The sequence below is a fragment of the Sitophilus oryzae genome, unplaced genomic scaffold, assembly GCF_002938485.1.
Source record: "Sitophilus oryzae breed Bouriz unplaced genomic scaffold, Soryzae_2.0 scaffold_172_pilon_pilon, whole genome shotgun sequence".
Taxonomy (NCBI): domain Eukaryota; kingdom Metazoa; phylum Arthropoda; class Insecta; order Coleoptera; family Curculionidae; genus Sitophilus; species Sitophilus oryzae.
Genome location: NW_022146424.1, coordinates 1,694,082 through 1,720,253, shown reverse-complemented (window position 1 = coordinate 1,720,253; position 26,172 = coordinate 1,694,082).

Below are 26,172 nucleotides of genomic sequence, written 5' to 3'. Positions count from 1 at the left end.
TGCCTCTTTATCTTGCTTATATTTTCGAAAAAGAAGTTCTCTTAACATATCACGAGGGATAAAATAAAAATTTCCCTAGATGGTAAGCTAAAAGCGTTTCAAATAAAACACATTTTGTTTTGAGGACGATGTTCACGTAAAAGGAGATAAATTCAAATCCCTTCTTACACTGGTGACATTTTCGATCAAAAGAAATGTTTGCAAAAAGAATTGTTTTAGGGATTCCTTTAGAGTTCTACTAATTTTTGGATGTTAGTATTATAAATATGTATATTAAAATAGTTAAGTTGTAACTAATTTGAGCTAACTGTAATTATACAGGGTGGTCCAAACTTTATTCTGGAAATTTTAGCGGCATATTCTGCAGATAAAAATAAGTGAAAAAGTTTGTATAAATGTATATGTCTTAAATGCTTAGTTTTGGAGATACAGGGTATTAGGTTAGGTTAGGTTGTGGAAGTTTAATTTTTATTTTAATTTTTTCCAAATAATTTCTAAAGTAACGTCAACATTTGGATGAAAATTTGTTGTGGAGTTTTTTGACATGAGAAATTTGATTTTGATGTTAGTATGACTCCTACTTGTAGAGGCTGTTTAAGTAGTTTGAAGAGTAATAACTTTTCGTGTGTACCTGTATAAAACTAGTCAGTAAAAAAATATACATTTACGACGTTTTTTACGTAAATAAGGTCTCTTAGTAAAAATTGCTATGAGTAATGGTTATCGAGATATTTGGAATCGAAATTATTAATATCTGTTATCATTGACAAATTAAACACGTTGAATAAATAGTTATTAGACTGAAATCATAAATTTGACACGTTTTTGTGCCAAAAGTTCAATAGAGACTGTTTTATCATAATTTTTTGGAAGAAAAATTTATGATTAGTTTAAAAAAATAAAAAGTTCCCAAATTTATCATTTCAATCAAATAACTATCTACTCAACATGTTTATTTTAAGTCAATAATGAAAGGTATTGACTATTTCTATTCTAAATATCTTAAGAACGGTTGCTCTTAGCGATTTTTATCAAGATACATTTTTTACGTAAAAAATTACGGAAATGTATATTTTTTTACTCAGTAGTTTTATACAGGAAAGGACAAACAGTTATTATGCTTCAAAAAAATTAAAGCACATGTAGGTGGCGCCTCCTACAAACAAGAGTCATATTGATATCAAAATCAAATTTCTCATGTCAAAAAACACTCCCAGATCAATTTTCATCCAAATATTCACGTTACTTCAGAAATTATTTGGAACTACGCATTTTAATACATAGATTTATATATACGAACCTTTTTACTTATTTTTTTCAGCAGAAAATTCTGCCAAAGTTTCCGGAATACAGTTCGAACCACCTTGCATATTATAAACTTTATTAAAATACATTTTAATATAAACTAACAATGTTGGTATATTAATAGGATATTTTGCTTTTTAACTAAAAATTAAAAACAATTCAAAAATTTCAATTTTCAAAAAAAAATTACGAAAAAAAAACACTATGTTTTATGAAATTCTTTATAAACATTTCACTCGGTCTATAAAATTTGATTTAATATTGAATAGTATTTCTTTGTGATTGTCAAATGCCAAGGAATTTTGGAATCCATGTTTACGAAAAAGAAGATAAATTTGTAGGATTTTTCTGCAATGTTGACAATCCCGATGTAAAATCACAAAGGCAATAACACACAAAGGGAGCAGAGAGGATTTTAAAGGGGAAAGAATGAAGTGTGAAAATATTATTGGATGTATGAGGGGAGGTATCAAAATCCTATATGAATCCGTTTTGCTAAAAAAACGTAAAACTTTTTTTTTCCCAAAAAAAAAACATAAGGGTTATAAATGCTAATAATTTCAATAAGTATCTTTGATAAGGAATCAGTATAAAAATATTTTTATTTTATTTTAAATCTGGTACAGGGCGTCTCATATATGAGTAGAAATACAAAGACGCGGTTTTTACATTATGCTATCTTTCTATAAAAGTAAAGATGCTAGACACAGACTTGTCCTAATCCTCTTAATTACTGAAATATGAAGACTTGAACCAAATAATGTTCAAAATTATTATTTTGAGATAAACAATATTTTTTTATGTATATCTATATCCAGAGCTGCAACAAGTCAATTTTAAAAAGACTTAAGTCTTAAGTCATTTTTAAAATTAAAATAATATGAGTTTTAAGTCAAATTCAACATTAAATTCAAATCATGGTTTAGACTTAAGTCTTTGACTTAAGTCTTTGACTTAAGTCTAAACCACTGTTCATTAAAATGTTGTATCCGATGTTATAGGGCTTGTTTCTCTCTACAATTTCCTGTCTCACAATGTATCGTTTGTGTCCAGGAAGGGTTCATATTTTCATAGTTGTCGATTTTCGAAAGAAATCAGAACATGTATATTATTTCGTATATTTTTCATTTTATTGATTTTATGGAAAGCACTGTTCAGTAAAATGTTGTATCCTATGTTATAGGGCTTGTTCCTCTCTACAATTTTCTGTCTCACAATGTACCGTTTGTGTCCAGGAAGGGTTCATATTTTCATAGTTGTCGATTTTTGAAAGAAATCAGAACATGTATATTATTTCGTATATTTTTCATTTTATTGATTTTATGGAAAGCACTGTTCATTAAAGTGTGGTATCCTATGTTATAGGGCTTGTTTCTCTCTACAATTTTTTGTCTCACAATGTACCGTTTGTGTCCAGGAAGGGTTCATAGTTTCATAGATGTCGATTTTCGAAAGAAATCAGAACATGTATATTATTTCGTATATTTTTCATTTTATTGATTTTATAGAAAGCACTGTTCATTAAAATGTTGTATCCTATGTTATAGGGCTTGTTCCTCTCTACAATTTCCTGTCTCACAATGTACCTTTTGTATCCAGGAAGGGTTCATATTTTCATAGTTGTCGATTTTCGAAAGAAATCAGAACATGTATATTATTTCGTATATTTTTTATTTTATTGATTTTATGGAAAGCACTGTTCATTAAAATGTTGTATCCTATGTTATAGGGCTTGTTTCTCTCTACAATTTCCTGTCTCACAATGTACCGTTTGTGTCCAGGAAGGGTTCATATTTTCATAGTTGTCGATTTTCGAAAGAAATCAGAACATGTATATTATTTCGTATATTTTTCATTTTATTGATTTTATGGAAAGCACTGTTCATTAAAATGTTGTATCCTATGTTATAGGGCTTGTTCCTCTCTACAATTTCCTGTCTCACAATGTACCGTTTGTGTCCAGGAAGGGTTCATATTTTTATAGTTGTCGATTTTTGAAAGAAATCAGAACTTGTATATTATTTCCTATATTTTTTATTTTATTGATTTTATGGAAAGCACTGTTCATTAAAGTGTTGTATCCTATTTTATAGGGCTTGTTTCTCTCTACAATTTCATGTCTCACAATGTAGCGTTTGTGTCCAGGAAGGGTTCATATTTTCATAGTTGTCGATTTTCGAAAGAAATCAGAACATGTATATTATTTCGTATAATTTTTATTTTATTGATTTTATGGAAAGCACTGTTCATTAAAATTTTGTATCCTATTTTATAGGGCTTGTTTCTCTCTACAATTTCCTGTCTCACAATGTACCGTTTGTATCCAGGAAGGGTTCATATTTTCATAGTTGTCGATTTTCGAAAGAAATCAGAACATGTATATTATTTCGTATAATTTTTATTTTATTGATTTTATGGAAAGCACTGTTAATTAAAATGTTGTATTCTATGTTATAGGGCTTGTTTCTCTCTACAATTTCCTGTCTCACAATGTACCGTTTGTGTCCAGGAAGGGTTCATATTTTCATAGTTGTCGATTTTCGAAAGAAATCAGAACATGTATATTATTTCGTATATTTTTCATTTTATTGATTTTATGGAAAGCACTGTTCATTAAAGTGTTTTATCCTATGTTATAGGGCTTGTTTCTCTCTACAATTTTCTGTCTCACAATGTACCGTTTGTGTCCAGGAAAGGTTCATATTTTCATAGTTCATAAAAATATATAAAAACTTATCATTAAAAACTTAAGCCTTTTATAAAAAGACTTAAATCTTTTTAACGACTTAAATCTTTTCTAAAAATATTTCGGAATAAAGATTTAAAGATCTAAAAGGATTTTGGAATAAAGATTTAAATAACAAATCATTTTCAAAAAGACTTTAAGTCTTTTAAGACATTTTCAGTCTTAAGTTAGCTTTCGAAAAATGACTTGTCATTAAAATAATTTAAATCAAAAGAAGACTTAAATTTTCTGTGACCTTGTAGCTCTGTCTATATCTATGTATAAGAACGGGCGGTGTCTCTATTGAGTATTTTGTTCAATACAATTTAATAGCCGTGGTCCTTAGCGCTTTATATAATGCGATGGTTATGGAGAATATTTTACAAATAAAACATGACAAACATTTTTTTTAAATGTACTTCAAATCTTCATATAAAGAAATTTGAAATTTTAGCAATTTTTGACTCCATATCTTCACGTCATTGGCGTCATATCTCGGTTCTCTCTTAACCAAAAGTTGAACACTGAGTATATTTATATTTTTAGGAAGTTCATATCATAACAAATAAATAAATAAAAAATTATTTACAAGATATCTCGTTTAAAAAACGTACGGTTTAGTGACATTATGAAAATGACAGCTCCCTACGAAAAACTACATTTACCGGCACAAAAAACGGGCAACAAACGGGTTACAACCTTAAAATGTTAATGTATTTTAAAGTTTAGTATATTTTATTCTAGTGGGCCAATTTTGATTATATTTTAAGCAGTTTGTAGCTAAATTATTTGGCTTTTTACTGCCGCTTTTTAAATTAAAGACGAAAGTTCTCATGAGGAAAAACAAAATGTTGATATTTTAGTGAAGGTTTGAAACACCCTGTAAAATATATTAACAAACTAAGGAATTTAAAATTCAGTTTATCATCTAGGTACGCCTTTTCTCGGCAGTTTTATTTTCTCACCATCTTAATAGCTTTATTCTTATGGGAGATACTAGTTTTTGAATAAGACATGTCTTTGCTTTTCCTCATCAACATATTTCTAAAAAAGTGTTTTAATAATGTCTACTGTAACTGCTCAACAGACAATATTATGATTTTTTAAAGAGAATGACATTACATAAATCTTAAGAAGTATTTTATAGGTCTGTTGACTAGAGCCAAAAACAAAGGTGTTTTTAATGTTAAAAAATACTAAAAAATGTTAGTGTCTTCTACAAAAGCGAATATCGAAAAAAAGAACAAATAAAACTATTGAAATGAACCAAAAAACAAACTATCGATACACCTAGGGTGTTTCAAATTTTCACCAAAATATGAACATTTGGTTTTTCCTCGTATAATTCGCAGAGGGCAACTTTCAATTCTAATTTAGAAAGATGTACTAAAAAGTAAAATAATTTAACTAAAAATCGTTTAAAAAATAATCAAAATCGGTCCACTAGAACACAATATTAAAACCTTTAAAACCCACAGAGCACACGAAAATAAAGCTGTACATTCATGAACTAATAAAACATAAATCTGCTTGAAGTATATTGAAATTTTATTATAGCTCTATTTTTAGATATTTTATAACTTAAGTTTTATCTAGCATAGATAAAATATTTAATTTTAAAAAGAAATGCATATCCTAGCCCAACAAGTTGTGTAATAAATTTGTTCCTATTTTATTTTTTAAGAATATTTTATTATAATTATTGAGTTAAATATTTTTGTACCAGTATCATAAACATATTTTGAATTACTATTTATTCTCTAGAGTGTTTAAGTATGCCTTTGAATTTTTAACATAAACCAGTTTAAACTAACAAAGACGGCTCTTAACTTTTAACAGCAACAGAAGATTTAATCATCGGCCGAAGTTCTGCAATAACAATTCATTTCCCGATAGAGTTTCCTGTGTTAATTCTGCGTTATAATCATTCTCCTTCATAGTTTCCTCCCCATCTCTTACAGCTGAGAAGACCCAATCAACGTTGCACTTGGACCAAATATTCCTCTCAAAGCTTGGACCAACTCCGCATTTGGAGTCGTTAGAACTGTTATGAGTTTAGTCTAAGCTATGGGAAATAGTTGTGAACAAGGATACAGAAACAATTGTGCAATATCGGAATAAGCTAATATAAATCTATATTATACAGGGTGAACTTACAGAATCGCTGCGCTGGTTTCCGTTTGGATTCAATACAGTAATGTTTACAAAGGGTATCTTTTTATTTTGTGAATTTTTGAAGAATATTGTTATTTTCGTATATCTTCATTTAAGACTTTTCTAATTGTTCTTTACAAACTTTACTTTGGGTGATCGAAGTTCACCCAATATTCAGTAAGGGTGTATTCCGTTGCTTACCTTGGTTATGGTTTTATGTTCCGTTTCTATCGGTTTCCTAAAAGTCTTCTTATTATGGAACACGGTTCCTGAAAAATTCGTCATCAAACTAACCAGCGCGAGAAGGCTGGTTTTTCTAGTTTTGTTTGTCAATCAATGTCATTTATATGACAGAAATCAGGCAAATATTGGAAGTCGAGTGAAATTCTCATTTAATTTCTAAAATTTAAATAATATTTTGTATTTACATCCAAAAGCAATGAAGGTAGGCAGTAAAGGTAAATAAATTTCATTAACTAAATAGACTAGTAGTAGACTAAATGACTTTTTAGGACTTAAAGTCAGGAACATTTAAAGAAAACATGAAAAACAAGACAAGTAATCGTGAATATTTTGTAAGGTATATAAATATAAATATTGATTAGATTTGTTTATTTGATTTGTTTATTGATCTGTTTTAATATTGGACCTGTAAATCTTCACTTGAGCTGTCTAACGAGTTTAACAGTTTATTAGTAAAGTACTTTTCAATATTAAACTCCATTGAAAAGAAGAAGCTTACGTAAAAGCAGAGAATAGGTACAATAAAAATGCATAAAAGATAAATTTTATAATAAAGGTATTGAAATTTAGAAAACGTCAACATTTGACATTTCCAAACCGTTCCGTATCAAACCGATGTTTTTCAGGAACCGCTCTTTACCGTAGTTTACCGGTCTGGTTCGCCTGGTTTTGCAACGGAATACGGCCTTAGTTTTCGACATGTCACTTTTGTCTCTTTGTTTTTCATTTCCATCTTCTGAGACAGATTCCATTTAGTACGATATAAAATCGTAAATTCTGATGTCGGAAGCTGCGCGTTTAACACAACGCAGACGATTCATCAAAATTTATAATCTCTGACAAACGGAATCTAATATCATCGATGCCAGAGATATTTCGGTGTCAGTGCTCCACTGAAATATACGAGAGAATTGATAGATTGTACGAGATCACACCAGTTATAACTCTTATTCTCGTCGTTTTTTCCTTTTATTGATATTTCCTGTTATTAATGACTAAAATTATGGCGTTTTAATATAGTGAAAGAAGAAATGAACAGAAACAAATCTGTAGATAATAAATAATGAAAAATAGATAAAATCTTAATTATTATATGTGTACAGGGTGTCCCATTTTAGTTGAAACCATACGGAATTGATACGGGTGTGTTATTTTAGTTGAAATCATTGAAATCATACGTGAACATAGAGGAATGCGGTTTGCACAAACCTGTCCCACTTTTTTTGTCTTCGATTCTGAGCTACAGGGTCTTTTTGAAAATTTGGAACATTCCCCGTATCTCTGTTATTGCGAAAGAAATCGAAAGGATGAAAATTGTTTATTATAGAAATTTTTAAGTAGACCAAAGTGGCCTAGTCTGTTATTATTCGAAAAGAATATTCTTAAAGATATAAACTAAAGTTATGTTTCCTTAAATAGAACACTCTATATATTTACAAATCATATGATCTTGCTTGTTATGAGCTTCTCAAAAATATATAACACTCTATATTATTTATATTCATCATTTACTGCAGTATTTAAAATACATCTGCTTAAATTAAGTCTTGTTGGTTTGAGAAGCTAATTTTTTAGAGTGGAGAATACGAGACACACACAGGGGTAAATCTGAGAAAACTTTATAGCAAGTATATTTTTAAATTTTAGTCAAACTCATTAACTAACAAAAAAATGTAAAGAACCCAAACAATTATACACAAAAAATCTTAAAAAGGCTGCAAAGTTAGTCAGTAGCAGAGATGTAAGCTTTTCATATTGATCAAAGTAGTTACTAAGATAAATAATGTTTAAAAAAAATCATAGTTTCAAAATTACCACCATCAAATTTGCAAGGCGGGACTTGTAAGACTGGTGAGATATTTGCTCTTTCAATAGATTTTGAGAAATATTCGTTATTTGGTATATCAGTATTTTTTCACTCTGTAAGTGACACTACTACTATTTTAGTGTCACGTAATATGTTTTTATTCCTTTTTAATTTAATACAAGGATATTTTAACCTTTTCAATCCATTCTCAAAATTTAAAACTAATAAATTATATATATTATGCTGTATATAGGGTTGTTCACCACATACGACACGGGGTATTGTAGCTAAACGATTAGATTTTTACAAATTTTAAGTTTTCGGTTCGTTGAAGGACTATTAGAGCTACAATTTAAAAATATTTTTACAAGATACAGAGTGTCCCAAATAAGTAAAAAATATTATAGTTGTATATTTTTAAATGGAACACCCTGTATATTATTCTATTTTTGGATTCTACAATTGAAATAAAGATAAATTTGATTAACGTATATCACACTTAAACCTTACGCTGTTTAAAATATTTTCAATTTTATGAAATTGCAGTAAAACTTTAAGGCTTCATTTCTCCAAGGGTATCAAAGTTTTTAATACTAAATATTTACTGAAGATTATTTATTGGTCAGATATTGTGTTGCAATAATAAAAATTTTACTACCTTATACAGAGTGTCCAAAAATTGATATTAAATAATTACTAGCTTTAAACGGCTATAACTTGTTTAATTTAAACGGAACACCATTTTACGTGAATCAGATGCACAATGTAATTGTCTATCAAATTGTAGTATACCATGTTTTACCCATCTCTTCAAGTTTTCGTAGAAAATGCATTTTCTTATAATTTAGACCTCATTTATCACTATACCCATGGAAAATGGGTACATTAGTAAATATTTAGTATTAAAAACTTTGATACCCTTGGAGAAATGAAGCCTTAAAATTTTTACTGCAATTTCATAAAATTGAAAATATTTCAAAAACGGTAAGGTTTAAGTGTGATAAACCTTAATCAAATTTATCTTTATTTCAATCGTAGAATCCAAAAATAGAATAATATACAGTGTGTTCCATTTAAAAAAATACAACTATAATATTTTTTACTTATTTGGGACACTCTGAATCTTGTAAAAATATTTTTAAATTGTAGCTTTAATAGTCCTTCAACGTACCCAAAACTTACAATCTGTAAAAATCTTATCGTTTAGCTACAATACTCCGTGTCGTATGTGGTGAACAACCCTGTATAAACATAAGCTTATTTTCCAACGCTTCATAAAAATTACGGTGCCCTGATTGCGAATGTGATTTTGCGATCTAGTTTAAACCGATGTGTTAGGAGCTGCGAACGAAAATCGCTCCTCGTTCGCCTGCCCACGGCCGCGCCGCCATGCGCCAGCCGGTGCGAACGAAAATCGCAATGTTGTGATTTTCGTTCGTAGCTCTTCGTTCGCGTGGCCACTGCGATTGCAGATCGCAACTGGTGGAATATTGGTTGCCTAAAAATCCAAAATCGGCAGATAGATGTTTCAATCGAAAGTCGCAGTTTGCTATGGAAAGGAATCGCAGGTTGCGATTGCAAATTTACAATCGCTGCGATTTAATCGCAGTTTGCGATTTTCTGCTCATCTCTAGTAACAAATTTGCATACAACAAAATTTCCGAAATAATTTTACTTTTTAAGAGGATGAATTTTCTAAAATCGCTTTGTGTAGCTAATTTACTAATGGCATTTAAACGAACCTTTGTGCTATTATTTATGTATCTAAAGCTGGCGGTACAAACTGATCCCTAAAATATCTATCTAAAAATTTGATATATAATCTCACTGACACACCACTGACAGTGACAAATAATTGATTTCTAAAGATATTGTGTGTAGGTTTTTTCAGGTATGTTTTAATATTTATTTGTTTTACATAAAGAAATAGCGATTAAACGACATAACAATGATTCATAACAAATTTAAACATATATACCTTGCATTTATACAAATAATCATCAAGATTGATGAAACGGTTTCGGCGGGATGGATGTATCAAAAAACTCTTTGAGCTTTTATATATGTATGGAATTGTTTTATACCTTCAGATTATAAATGTTTTGCGGCGGTGTAATTTTACTGTATTTTGATTTGATTTATAGGTAGGCGTTCCCTATTAGTTTAATTTTTTTTATTCGATTTCTACTAATAAAAAAGATAAATTTCTAAGTCTAATTGCTATCATTCTACTTTCGACTTTACTTCAGCAATTAATATAAACGATAGCACGGCCTTTAAACGTGCGTTTTGTGACTGTTCTATATTTAACCCAGGATGTCTTATTTTTCACTTTTTTTAATTTTTTTAGGGGTACTTTTGGTATATTTTTACTTTTCGATACAATAGTTTTGTTACCACTAAATGCCTTTTATAGAATAAATACTTTTGTATTAAAATGGTTGTTACTAAGAAGTAAACTGTAAGTTTTGAAAAATATCTCATTTTTACACCACTTGATCCTAATCTATTGGGTTTAAAAATATTTGCCATAATCTTTCTTCCATTTTCAATATTGTTTGACGTGGTCCTGATATTTTATTTAGATTTTGAACATATTACATCCATCAGAATTATAATCCTTTGTATAATACAAATTATAAGGTATAAAGATTCCAGAGCAACCAAACACCAAATTCTTAGCGTGAAATATCCCAGGCTTAGTCTAAAGCGGCCCTATAGCTGGATTGCGGTATGTTGTGAAATGCTGCAAAACGCTTCGAGCAATTTATACCTAGGTAATAGCATTACGAATGCGAGCAGGTACACCAGAGATACGTGTCAAAGATTGGGCTTATATTTGTCTCGGCTTGGAAAATCCGATGGAAATTCAAAACGCCATTGCAATTAGCCTGAGTCGAGGGCAAATTGAGTTTTCTTGATACCTATTAGTTTAGATTGGCATAACTATAGTATTAGCTACTGGCAAGTCGAGAAAACAAACTTTAAATAATATATAGGGTGTTCCAAAATACATGTGCCATCTCTCGTGGAGAGATTCCTCCCGTAAAAATAAGATTGATTTTTTTATATTAACATAGGTACGATTCTGCTTTGTTTCGTAGCTACGGGGGGTTAAACTCTTTTTTTTTTGATTTATTATAATTTTCTTCCTTTTCTTTCTTATAGAGATTCGAATAAAATTTTGAGGGTAAAAGTTACTATAAGTGCGTGATATTTTAATGCTAAAAAAGTGTCGGCATTTTCACCAGGGACGTGCATATGGGTAATCACTGGAATATTTTTCTAAAAAAAAAATATGTGCGCCACTGACAAATTTCCTGTTATCAAAATAGTTAGTGTATAGACCGTTAAATGCTGATTAAAAGTTGTCTCTTGATATTTTGTCGATTTAGGTCTTCTTGATGAGATAAATGCAATTTAATTAATTTGTCTTAATCCAATTTTAATAGCGACCTGTAGTGTAACAACCCAAGTTCGTCAACAAAGTTGAAGCGGTAATATTTTGACCAATTGTATAACAAACAATTTAAATGAAAAATGAAAGAAAGGAAACCTACGTTGTGTTAAATGTTTTTTAGTGTGATTACCTCGGATGCGCTTCGACAGAAGCATTATTTTGGAAAATTTGAGGAGAATAGGATATGTAAATAAAACGCTTTGTTACTTTGTAAATAGCCCTATTTATTTTATTAAATGAAATGAAAGGAGTGCCGTACTCTGCCTGGAATTCACGAGTAAAAGAGCACGACAGAGAAAACCCCGATCACTATTCCAGAGAATCTAGCTATGCTGTCCTGAACTTTAATAAAAAAGAAATAATAATAATATAGAAACTGTCCTCATACCTAGGTTTATAGTTTAATACATTTAAAACATGCCACATTTATATCGTTCAAAACTGAAGAGAGTTAGTTTAACGGAGTTTAACGGATCCCCACCCATAGGTACGAAGGCTCTTGTTGCGGATTCGCCGCTAAAGTTGAAGGTTTGATGCCAATATCTTTATATATAATCTTTATAAATTATTCTATGAATTATTCTAGTTATTGTTTTTATTTGCCCTTTGACGAGCTAAGATATTCGCCCATTCACGGTCAATAATTATTAGTACACTCGACAAGGCCCTTATTCTCACTCTGAACCACAAACATCGGCACGAATGGACAGTACTTAGAATGATTGTATTTAGATTACTTGTAAACTGAAATTTCATTAAATGCATATACATGTTACTTTTATATATTCTCAGATAAAATAAATAAGGAAAAACTTTAATACAGAATATTACAACCGACAATTAAGCTATACGCTTTAGTTTACATTACATAAATAATGAGAAAACATTTACTTTCCCTTTAATAACATTTTTGGTAACAAAACTTGCAAACAAAATAACATCAATGCGTCTCGAATGGTAGTCCCAAAGCTATTATTTTAACAACTATTATCTCTGGTCGTCGCCTGATTTCCCTCTCTCTAGTTCGTGAATAATATTTTAAAAATCAATAATTTTATTTATGTATACAGGGTATCTTAAAAATTTATGTTTTGAATTTAAAGAATATGTATGTAATAGGCGGTTCATCTCAGACCTTTAAAAATTTTTAATATCATTAACTGACCAAAATGTGAAGTAAATCCTCATTGATTCCTCATCAAAAAACATGAAAAATAGCTCCAACAAACAAGGGTGCGAAAACGCATAGTTTTAAACTTTCAGGATATTAGAGGTTTTAATAAATAGATTTTAGTAGTTATCTTAAATACCATAATTTTTTTGGGGAATTTGTTGTAAGTAGCACTGTTTATGTCACAGACACGAATTTTAACAAAACTTAATAATAAATTAGATTAAATAAATGAATTTATTAGTTTTGTTTTTATTTTATTAATTGCGATTAATAACATTGCGTTTATCTCATCGAGGAGGTTGAAATAGACAAAATATAAAGATGCAACTTTTAATCGGCATTAGATGACTTAAACAATGGCGTACATCTTCTCTTTAGAAAAATATTTCAGTGATAACCCATATACACATCCCTGGCGAATCTGTCGATACTATTTTAGCATTAAAATATGTAGCATTTATATTAACTTTTACCCTCAAAATTTTATTCGAGTCAATAAAAGCACTTGGAAAAATATTATAATAAATTGATATGAAAAATAAATGTCATTTTTAATGAGCAATCTTCCCACGAAAGATGGCACATGTTTTTTGAAACAGCCCGTATAACAATTACCAAATTTGTAATTCGAATTTACTGAAATAATTACGACTATCAATCTTAATTCTATTTTGAAGAAAGCGTTGGCTTTGCGTCTTTTAATCTATGAATGAAGAATAAGAAAAATAAAACAATCATTAATCTAAATATGAATTTATTCTCTCAGCTAACCAGAATTTATTTACAACCGCTACACACTAGTGTAAACTTTTAACACGCAGTTATTCAGTGGCTGGAAGCCTAGGAATATTAAATTATTGTTAACTAAACGTCATATCCTAACGCAATACCATAAGGCGCACAACGGAAAGCCAAGTGCACCAATTACTCCGACTAGTGGAACTTTTAGGTTAATATAAACCGAACTTCATGCCGAACATGCATTGCCCGCCATCTACCAAGATATTAAATTATTCTGCGCCATAAATATGTAATCAATTACTAGCATTGTCGTAACAAGTAGAGGCTTTTCAGCGGGGAAATTGTTTAAAGTGATATAATTTAATAATTTGAACAGTGCATATGGTACTTTGAATATAAAGATTAGGGAAGGAGCATATATCAAAAATCTTAGATAGACCGCGACGGGACTCATGACCGACTTAAATTCCGGTTTATCAGTGCTGTTCTAATTTTATTCAAAACGTGTAAAAATATGAAGTGGGGTAGACTCAGTCATTTGTTGTTTTATTTTACGCTGGGAATAAATGTTGGTAGTTATTAAAATTGTTATAAAAACATATAATTCTAATAAAAATAGATAGGTTATAATAATTATCTATTAACACAAACATCCGATATGCCACTGAAGAAGGTAAGTCAAATTGACGTATCTAAATTCTTTGACATCTAACTTTTGACAAGTAGTAAATAGAAGCCAAAACGCAAGAAAAAATATTAGTTACTTTTAAGTGAATTTCATAAATGATCGGTTTACTACACGTATGTATATTATACCGTGCTGGCAAATGTTACTTTTGGGTCTGTATTTACATGTGTGGAAATAAATGGCATAGAGATCTTATTAAGTTGGAGTGAGAGAAATGCGACGGTGCGCTGTTGCGGCGTTGCCGGTACGCCTTTCCTTATCAAATAAAGTTTTTTTCGAAAAGATAACTAGATAAAATTATTAGATATGTTTCTGAGCATCTGAAATGGAATTATAGTATATTGTTAGGGTGTCCATTTTTTTGTAACGAGAAAACGTCAGTAATCGCGATAATTTAAAAACTCTTTTTAAACTCTATGAAACTATTTTGAAGATCGGATTTTTTACAATACGATTAAATAAAAAAAATTCGATAAGGTTGTTTTTTCCATTCAAAAATTTTAAATAACCCATCCGTTTACTTTTAGTGCATAGCAATTTTCAACAATCGTGTAACTTTTTTATTTATAAAGATTTTCACAAAGTGTCTACGAAGAAAATATAGCAGAAATGTTAAGAGAGTTTTGGAAAAAACTACAATCAATTATTTCTAATAGATTTCGAGATATCGATTTTTGAATTCAGAGTTCTGATAGCGCGACCACTGTCGAACACCAACTCAATTCTACTTATTGTTACCAAAAATGCAAATGTTTCGACTTGCACTTAAAAAAATTCAACCTATAGGGAAAATTACAACGAATAGTTAATAAATAAATAAATCAAGTATCACGAGACGTAGTTAAATCGTGAAGCAGAAAGCATGATGTGCACCTTTCCCTAGAACTTTAAGTACTGACAAAGGTACTGATTGGGTCGATCTATTGGCTGAGAACCAATCTGCTTATCCCCTTCCACGTCTTTTAGCAATGTGCACAGTTTCTCGGCTTATTTCATACGCTTGGCAACGTGTTTACTGTTCTATCTTTGTTCAGTACATTATAAACGCATTGTACCTACTCATTTTATATACGGAAATCTCGACCCAAGACTAATCTTTGTTAGCCCTTAGTATAGTCACTTACTAGCGAAAAGTTATTTCATTATTTCCCTCGATTTTTGACCGACATCTACCGCACGCTACACAAACATAAGCTACACAACATTTCTGCCATAACATTTCCTCCTTAGATTTACTACATTTAAACAACTATCAGTATTAGAATAAATAATAAATAACATAAAATAATCTCAGTAAAGGCAAGTCCACAAAATTTTAAATCAAATTCAAATGTGTCAAGTGAATCGTCAAACAGAACTGTCAAGGATCCCCACCCTAGAGTCCTCTTTCCGTCGACCATGCATGAATACTTGGATGCATGAATACTAATGCATTATACTCCTTCATTAATCTTTTTATTCAAAGATATAATACTAAGGTGCCCGGTGGCGTAGAGACACAGGCTCTCGTCTACCAATCTCAAGGTAGTGGGTTCGAATCATACACCCGGCATTTCATCAACCGCCTATTTTTATTAAAATAAAAATAGATTAGGTCCCTAGGTCGACTCAGCCTTAAATGAGTACTTGGGATTCACAATCCTGAGGTAATAATAGGCGGTTGAAGGGTAGTGCTAGCCACATTACCTTCCTTGTATACCGAACGACTCTAGCATAGCAAGCTGTACCTTGCTACTCCCAAGGCGTCAAACGCTATATACGGGAGCTATTATTATTATTATTATTAGAGATATAATACTGTATTATATTGTCAAGGAGTGTAGCGACATCTTTCGGTGGAATAAGGAAAGAATGCCCCTAAAGCGTTTTTATTTATTTCTTACAGTGGAAATACCCATAGGACTTTTTTGAAGAGATGAATCCGCCACAGAATTATATACATTTTTTACATCTTAGAGTAGTCCCAGACTTAAATAAACAAAATAAACAAAAACAAAATTCTTTAAAAGTTATCATAGTCGAAAAAGACTATGGACCTTCAAAATTGTTTCCAAATTAGCCTGTCAAAATAAAAACAATTTTTCACTTAAAAATTTTAATCGAATATCCATAAAATATGAAATTTCCCAACACAAAAGCCCAACTTCACAAGTATAACACGAAACTTGGAGAACTAATAGAATTAAACTTTTATAATAATACTTACGGGAAGTTAAGCGCCATCTTTTCGGGGTGCAAAAAGTTCCCTTTGAAATTAAAAACGTATGAAGCATACTGAGAAGAGTTTCAGAGAGCCGGAACTTTCGACATATTTTTTTACCTCTCTCTTCTCGTCGCTATTTAAATTTATCGCCATTTTTAATTTCTACCGGCTTTTAGAAAGTTTAGCGCGTGGTAGAAGCTTATATTTAAGGTAATTCTTGTACCGCTTGAATAAGTATTGTGTTACAAGAACAATTTATATAAAAAAAGCTTTTTAATTCTTGGGATATTACAACCTAAGAAAATGAATATCAGTTAAAGAGCTTTAAGTACCTTTTTATTTGTTTAAAAGTGGTAGGATGATGAATTATTAAATATAAAATGTGTAGTATAAAAAAGACAGTACTACTTAATATAAGGACAGCTGCTGCCCAAGTAAAAACCAAGTTAAAGCGGAACTCAAAAACCTAAGATTCGATCCGTAACCTGGAATGGGAATCCACCAATAGCCTCAGACATTCAAAATTTACGACCGAGAAAAAAACAAAGATTTTCGTTGATTTAAGTAAAAACAATCTTCATATTGTTACGGGGTTTTTAACAGGACACTGTCTCCTCAACAAACACGTCAGTCGATTGAAGCTAAGAAACAGTGGCCAATGCAGATTCTCTGGGAAAAATGGGAAAATACCAGAACATCTCATCACTGAGTGCGCAAACACCATAAACTTTGATTCGATTGATATCGGGGATGGAGAACTATCCTCTGTAAAACCGTCTCAGATACAGATATTCTATATTCTACATTCTACAGGGTGGTCCGAAATATATTCCAAAAACTTCGGCATCATATTCTGCAGAAAAAAATGAGTATAAAAGTTCGTATAAATGTATGTCCTAAAATGCTTAGTTTCGAAGATAAAGGGTGTAGAAATTTCATTTTTATTTTATTCCAAATAATTTCTGAAGTAGTATTACGTCAATATATGGATGAAAAATCGTGTCAGGGAGTTTTTTAACATGAAAAATTAGATTTTGATGACAATATGACTCCTATTTGTAGGGGTCGCCACCTACATATGTTTTAACTGTTTTGAAGTGTAATAACTTTTTGTGTGTACCTGTATAAAACTACTGAGTAAAATATACATCTCCATAATTTTTTACGTAAAAAATGTATCTTGGTCAAAATCTCTACGAGCAACCGTTCTCAAGATATTTAGAATCAAAATAGTCAATATATGTCATTATTAAACAAAAAATAAACATTTTCAATAGATAGTTATTTGAATGAAATGATAAACTTGGTAACTATTTATTTTTTTAAATTAAATGAATTTTTCTTCGAAAAAATGATGATGATAGAACAGTTTCTGTTGAACTTTTGCCCCAAAATCATTTCAAATTTACGATTTCAGTCTAATAACTATTTTGATCTGTTACAGCTGCCGCTAGATGGCGTAGAGCGTCTAGCACTCGCCGTAGTAGTACGTTTTGTACTCAAATGCTATTCTCTGCTTTTCGTTTGTCAGATCGAGGGTTACAGCAAAGTCGGTCTGACGATGGAGATAAATCTCCGAAACCGGTCGTCGAATGGCTGTTTCCTTCGGTATGATGAACTTAATGCAGAGAATAAACATATATGTAGGGTTTTCAAGGCCTTATTTAATCAACATGTTTAATTTATGTCAATGCTGACAGGTATTGATAATTTCGATTCCAAATATCTCGAGAACCATTACTCATTGCGATTTTTACCAAGACACCTTTTTATGTAAAAAACGTCGTAAATGTATATTCTTTTACTCAGTAGTTTTATACAGGTACGGACGAAAAGTTATTACTCTTCAAACCAGTTAAAAAATATGTAAGTGGCGCCCTCTACAAGAAGGAGTCATATTGACATCAAAATCAAATTTCTTATGTCAAAAAACACCCAGACACCAATTTTATCCAAATATCGAATTATTTGGTTGTGATCTCTGTATCTCTGAAACTAATCATTTTAGGACATACATTTATACGAACTTTTTTCATAGATTTAGGAAGAACAGATATCACATTGTGCATTTTAACCCGATCAAACAATCGGAGGTTGACTACGTACTGTAAAAACCAATTGAGATAGAGAAGGCGACATTGCCACATCTCAAATTTGCGCCTACCTATCTACTTAGTTTGATTTGCAGAAAAGGTATATCAATAAATCTCAATTTCTTAATTAAAAAGTAATAGTTTATTTTTAAAGAAGCATGCGTAATAATATGGTTATTAACCAGAGGATATATGCGTTACTATTAAAGGACATGTTTACTGTTTAATGTGCTGAAACGTCTAGAACTATTGGCAACGTCGCTGCTAGTCTTCCAGAATGAAAATGAGCCGTCCGTCCCACCACCCCTCGCGACGGCCCTTGGTCCGTTATAGCGTACTACGTTTAGCTTACGGTGTGTTTGAAGTCGGAATCAAGTCCGAAGTGAACTTTTCAGTGTTTTTCAGTAGTTTTTGTTTTTGTTTAACGTACTTTTGAATCTGCGAATTTTCAATATGATACGACAGTGTCAAGTGTGTGGAAAAATAAGCTCAAATTACCAGAATTTGTCTTTTCACAGGTAGGTACAAATTTCCGCCGTAGTTGTACATAGGCGTTCCACAAGGGAGCCCCTTACAAATAAAATAATTTCTAATTATATTTGTTGAATTTTGATCTATTAAAACAAGAACGTAGTAGCCGGTAATTGAATTATAATTCGTCTCAATTACTACCTAACTGTTGTAGATCATAACAAATTTGAATATAAACGTCGCATTTGAAACGTTATTATAAGCCAGAAAGTGACATTTTTTTTTCTTAAAATTGCGTCATATTTTGGTCATTATATAAGATATTCTAAAGGAATTTTGCTCAACAAATAAACAAAGGTGTTTACCCGAACTTTTTTACATTTTACTGCTTTATTATATCTGCCCCTTCGGCCTTGTTTAGACAATTTTTTACCACCGTACAAATACCTCTTCCTAGAGTTATTTGTACGGTGTGTTTAACTTTTGTCAGAATGGGACGAACTGTAAATAATTTTAGGCTACTAATTTTATACATATCTATATACAGAGTGACCCAGGCCTCCAAAAAGCTTTTTTACCTATTACGTTTTTGGTTCGTGATTTTTATTTCAATTAATTGTTAAGTAATTGCCTCGTATCAGAGCCATCAAATACAAGAAGAAGGCCGAAAGAGTCAAGTCTTGTCTTATATTTTCAAAAAAACACAATTTTCTCATTAAATATTGATTTTAGGTATAGGAAGTTATTAATAATACAAGATTAAACAACTATTACACCGTACTTCACAGGAAGCTATCGATTGCAAACTAACTAAATCGTTACTAATTACTAATTTTGAAAAGTTCTTTTTGAGATCAAAAAAGGTAAAACTAAAATCTAAACTGTCATTTGAGATTAAACGGGAAGTTCTAAATAATGTTGCCTATTCTAAACAAGAAAAATTTATTTATAAGTTTTATAACATCTCTAATTAAATTTGGACAAAAAGAATATTTCTGTTTGCTGTAGGTAATTTTCTCAGGGAAAATACGTAAATAAAAATGACTTTTTAAGTCAAAAAAAGTCAAAAGGACAAGTTATTCCAAAAAAGGACTGTCCTTTTCAAAAAAGGACAGGTGGCAACCCTAGGTATTTCTGGAATGGAAATTTAATGGCAAATCTACAACTTTAGTTTGAAAATATGTTCCGGCTACCTATGTTTACAAAAATGTCTAAAATGTGCTTTACCATCGCCTCCATATTCTGAAAAAAAAATGAAAGAAAAGTCACCAACCACAAACCTAATATAGAACTGTTTCAGAAACTTGAGTCACCCTGTAAATATTCAAAAGTAACTGAAAGTTTATATAGAAGTAACTGAAAGTTTAAATTGAAAATCGACGTTGGAGCGATTTTCGAAGACTACCTACTAACGTTTCAACATAAGTATATATGGGATATTAATGATATTATTATATTAGACCTTATAACAAAACTCATCTGACGAAAAAGTGTTAATGTAGTATATTAACATGGAGTAAAAATTTTACTAATTACTTTACTTTTACTTTACTAATTAAATTCCTTCCAAAAAACGATACGCCACTGGCCATTAGAACATTCCAAATGCGCCTAGTTGCCGGGGTCGGAAATTTTAGACTTCTCTGTCTCTTCTGTCCTTGTTTGACACATTGGAATGTTTGATACACTTCCAACGAGTATTTATAAATGAAATGTTCGGTCTATCTTTATAATGTCTTTGACTTTTTTACTTATTTTTATCTGCAGAATATGCTGCCGAAGTTTTCGTAATACTATTCGGACCACGCTGTATATACATTAAAAGCTCATCTTATTAAATAAATTCTAACTACTATTTTTATCAATAACTTATCAAAAGCACAATTAATTTAACACAAGGGTATTAAAACGTTATCCTCTTAGAACTAGTAAAACATAAATCTCTGTGCCTCTCTATGCAAAGTCCGTTCAGCCTTTCCCAGTCGCTACGTTTGATATATAGCGAAAGCGAGGCTTATATTGGGGGACATCGACAAATTTGGCCGCAAAATATTAGTTGTACCTTAAACTGCGTTAGGCGCCCGCCCCCGGACCTAATTCCGCCTTGTTCCGGTTATAAATTATTCAATAGGATGCACCGAGGAGGAAAATTTGACATGGCACCGCCAACTGGCAACTTTGAATTTCTTGATTAAACGCTGAAATTCAGATTTTATGCGATGACGGCGGCTAAATATCCGCACTGTGTTTTTATTAAATAAAAAGTGTAGAATTTTAAGACTATGCTTTGAATATTATTCCATACCGTGTTGTAAATCGGAATACGGGATATGTAGTTCTTGCTTGACTACAGCGTTGTCCAATTTACATATTTTCTTTTAATCAAAATATTTTCTTCTTCGTGCCTGCCTTCAGGCGTTGACGATCTCTATGACTATTTCGTTGAAGAGTTCTCTATCTGCTGCTACATGAAACAGTCACTCCATTCCCAGACCGGTCCACCCATACAGCACGTCCAAATGAAATTACGTTTCTACAAGGAAGACACATGAGAAACAAAATATGTTATAGTGAACCTAAGTGTTCATCTAGTTCTAACATATACATATGAGATACACGCAGGTTTATATTGATAGAATTGTGTGATACAGTGTTTACTAGTTGTATATCGTATGCACTCAAGATTCTAAAGAGTTTTTTGTAACGTAACAAATAATTATTAAAATTATGAAATCTGACGTCGGTATATGAGACATACATGTATAAGTCATATGTATGTGTGATACTTCGTATCATAGTTGTGCCTATAGTACACACCTTGTAAAAATGTGACGTATACACATAATACAAATATCTATATAGACACTTTGTAATAGTGTACTGTTGTGTCTACATTCTAGCATGAAATGAAGGTGTGCGCACGCGCGGATAGCCTCAGCGTAGATACACCGACCAAGTGTATCTTATGAGTCCTCTCTCGTTTCTCCTTTCTAGGAGTGGTATGTGTTAGCAGCCATTATTGTTTTATCATTCGGAAGCTCTATATAAATGTTCTGTTTGTGTGTAGTTTAAAAGAGATTTTAAGGTAAGCACAAGTTTTTAATTACCTTGTTACACCTTCCTAAAAGTATTATTAATATTGTAGCAGCGACTCTTCCCTTACTCGATACCCAATTTACCAAATTTTGACTCCAATGAATGAAAACTCCAAATATTCTCGTATAATGATAAAGAGGTTAGCTCTGCAATATAATTTTTTTTAATTTGGAAATAATAAAAATCTAAATGGACCAGAGAAAGAAAGATTTAAACACTTCAAAGAACTTTTTACACTGATATTCGATAAGTTATTGATGGATCAATATACAGATATGTTTAATATTCAATAATCAGTTTCATATAAAATATAAGGGTGAGATTGTTAATCTGGAAATAAAATACAAAATACAACAAGTCCAACAAACCAACTGCTTGGAGGGAAAAAAAGGAGAAAAAAATGACTAAACGAGATCCACCAAATCGTGGCGATATACCAGTGTTTACCATTTTAGTATGTTGTTATACTAGGTACTTATATTTTTAATACATTTTGATACAAATTCTGTTCTTTTACAGTGTTTTCTTACTTCTGGTTTCTGCAGTGTAAATAATTATTATTATTGTGTTATTTGCGCTATTGCGTTCCATGATATAAAGAAATATAAGAATTTTATTTTTTAACCGTTTAATCCATTTTATGGAAGAAAAATGGTACATTTAATACAAAACAAAAATGGAATAATTTTAAGGCTACTTCTTTTGAACTTACGATCGAGATACTTTTGGAAAATACAAAGTTTTGCCTTCCTAATTTTCGTTCTAAAAAGATATAATTGGTATCATTGAATAAATATTTCTTAAAAAGAACAATTTGATTTGAAATTTTGTGGATTTGTCAGTCTTTACGGACCTTATTTTATGTTATTTATTATTTATTCTACTACTGATAGTTGTATAAAGGTAGTAAACTTAGATGGAAATTGTGACAGAACTTAAATTATCAGTGACACTATCGCGATTTATCGAAAAAGACTCTAAAATAGTTAGTTGTGTAGCGTGCGGTAGATTTCGCCAAAAATCGAGTGAAATAATGGAACAACTTTTCACTAGTAAGTGACTATATAATATACACATACGTGTAGGAAACCGATCATTTATGAAATTCACTTAAATTAACTAATTATATATTTTTTCTTGCATTTTTGCTTTTATTTACTACTTGTCAAAGATTAGATGTCAACGATAGATACGTCAATTTGACTTACCTGCTTCAGTAGCGTATCGAATGTTTATGGTTATAAATAATTATTATAACTTCTCTATTTTTATTAGAATTTTATATTTTTATAACAATTTTAATAACTACCAACATTTATTCACAACGTAAAATAAATAAAAAATTATTGAGTCTACCCCACGTCTACCCTACATCATAGTTTTACATTTTTTAAATAAAATTAGAACGGCACTGATAAACCGGAATTTAAGTCGGCCATATTTGAGGCCCATCGCGGTGGACCTAAGATTTTTGATATGCTCCTTCCTTAGTCTTCTTATTCAAAGTAGTAAATAAACAATATATAATTATGAATACATTTTTTGTTGATAATAATATCAATCAAGCTTATGAGAGTTTACATGAAATGAAATAGTGAAATTGTCTAGAATAGTACACTACATTTGTATTAATTTTTACATCACGTAAACAAGGGTAACGACCTTGGTCTAACTGGACTCCAGACAGAGTAAATTCATTCCTCTTCCCATTATTTTTTCCCTTTATCCTTTTCTCTGGCAGATATATATGCTCTTCATAAATTAGAGATAATCGTTCTGGCCTGACCCCCATTTTTTTGTTTTATTCTCTGTAGTTTCATGTCAACGATGCTTGTTTTCCTTAAGTAATGTCCTCAGAGCGTATCTTATTTAATTCTTTCGGCCTCCAAAAACCAATTTTCTCCTAACGACTTGGTTTCTCTGTTTCTATCTTGGCTCTTTATTTTTATATCCCGTCCATCAATATTTAGAATTTATTTGATTAAGTATATTTTTTTTTCTAATAAACTATATTTTTTTCCAATGCTCTAATATTTCTATGTACCACTATAACTTTTTTATTTTTTTCAGTTAATAATACAAGATGTATGTTAGTATATGACATAAATTAGGATTGACTGATGTATTCAATTGTTTTCAGTCACTTCCTGCTTCACAGAAAATTGATTTTTAAATGGCACCCTCGATATTTTTTTACCCAAATCGATAGAAAATGACACTATGAATAGAATGATATACCTATATATATCAACTTTTGACATTTTTGCTTAAAACAAAATTATATTTTATGTTTCAATCTAGAGTAGCTATGTTGGTTGTGTTAGAAACACTAATTTTTAATCAAGGAGCCTTGGAAAAAACAGATTTGATCGTCTAATGTTTTTCGTGTCTTGTCCTGGCCGGCTGGAAGATGCGCAAATCGTATTTTTAATCACATCTCAATTTTTTCAAACGGAATGACGGTGGCTCATTAGCATATTTGGAAAAAATATTTTTTCACGAATAATTTGGAATCACACACTAGGTATTTTAAGTTAAATTGTCGTCATGAACCGGATGTTACACTTCAAAAGAAACCATATGCCAAAATTTCAAAGGATGACATTTAATTTGTCATTTTATTCTGTCACATGAGTGTCATTTTCTATGAAATACAGTAAAAAATACCGAGGTTGTCAGTTAAATATCAAAAATTGTAGTCATTTCCAGTGAAACAGGAAGTGACCGAAAACCATTGAATACATCAATCAATTCTGATTTGTGTTATATATTAACGTACCAAATCTCGTTTCTATTTGCACTTATTTAAGACTAACCCTCTATGTTGTAGTAGTTTCTGTTGTTAGTTTTTGTGAACGTGTTTTTTTGAGTTCACTTGACTGTTCTGTTGTCTGATTTTCATTTGTTTGGTTAGTTTTTTATTATCTATTCTTTCAAATTGCCTTACACTTTTCTCAAAATAGATTTTATTTATCTCATAGAACTTTTGACGGGGGTATGACATATATGCCTTAAGGCCTAAGTAACTAGTTGTTGGGTAGGAAAATTTAGGTGGAAATAAAATTCTACAGAAAATCTGAAAAATAACCAAAAATGGTAATTTTTTGGATTTTTTTAGTCATGAAAAATCTCAATTTTCGTCTTGTCACTTTTATGTTAAAACTGCTGTTATTTATTAACTAAAAGGTATAGAATTAGAAAAAATAGTTCATTGTGGTCTTACAAGGACAATAATGAATATAGGGGATGTTCTTAACATCGTTAAAAATGACTCAAAAACAAAAGTTCAAAAATTTTTTTTTACATTACCAGATATCTAAGCCTACAAAGGTATATTGTAAAAATACATTCTGAATCTACATAAAATTTAGTACAAATAGTATAATTTTCATGATTTTATAGCTATGTTTACTATGTTCGTAAGGTCTTTAAAAATATGTAAATATTACCAAAAATGGGCATTTTTACGACCTTTTTACATATAGTCATAAAAATTGGCGATTTTTGTCATGTCACCGATTTTATTAAAACTGCTATTATTCACTAATTAAAATGCGTAGAATAATACAATATACTCCATTGTAGTCTTACAAGAACAGTAATTGATATAAGAGATGTTTTAACCACCATAAAAAAATATGGCTCAAAAATAATACTTGATTTTTTTCCTTTTTATCTTACCCGTTATGCGTCTGATTCATTCTGCATATGAGGAATTTTGAACGGCTCGATTTTTACAAGCGTAACGAAATTGAAGAGCCAATTTTTGTTTGGAGAAAACAAAACCTGGTAGAGTTAGTACACAACGCAAAGCGTCCGCTTCGATGAACTAACAATTGGTTCTGTTGTTTGGAGTGTAGTTAAAATTTCGAATAGTCATTGTTAGTATCAGCCGAAGCAGGAACAAAAGGAAGACTCTACGTTTGTTTCGGTCGGGTTTGTGATTTTTCAATAGTTGCCAGACTCTTTGTTATGGTTCATAATTAAAGCTCTCTAATAGAAATGCATTGAT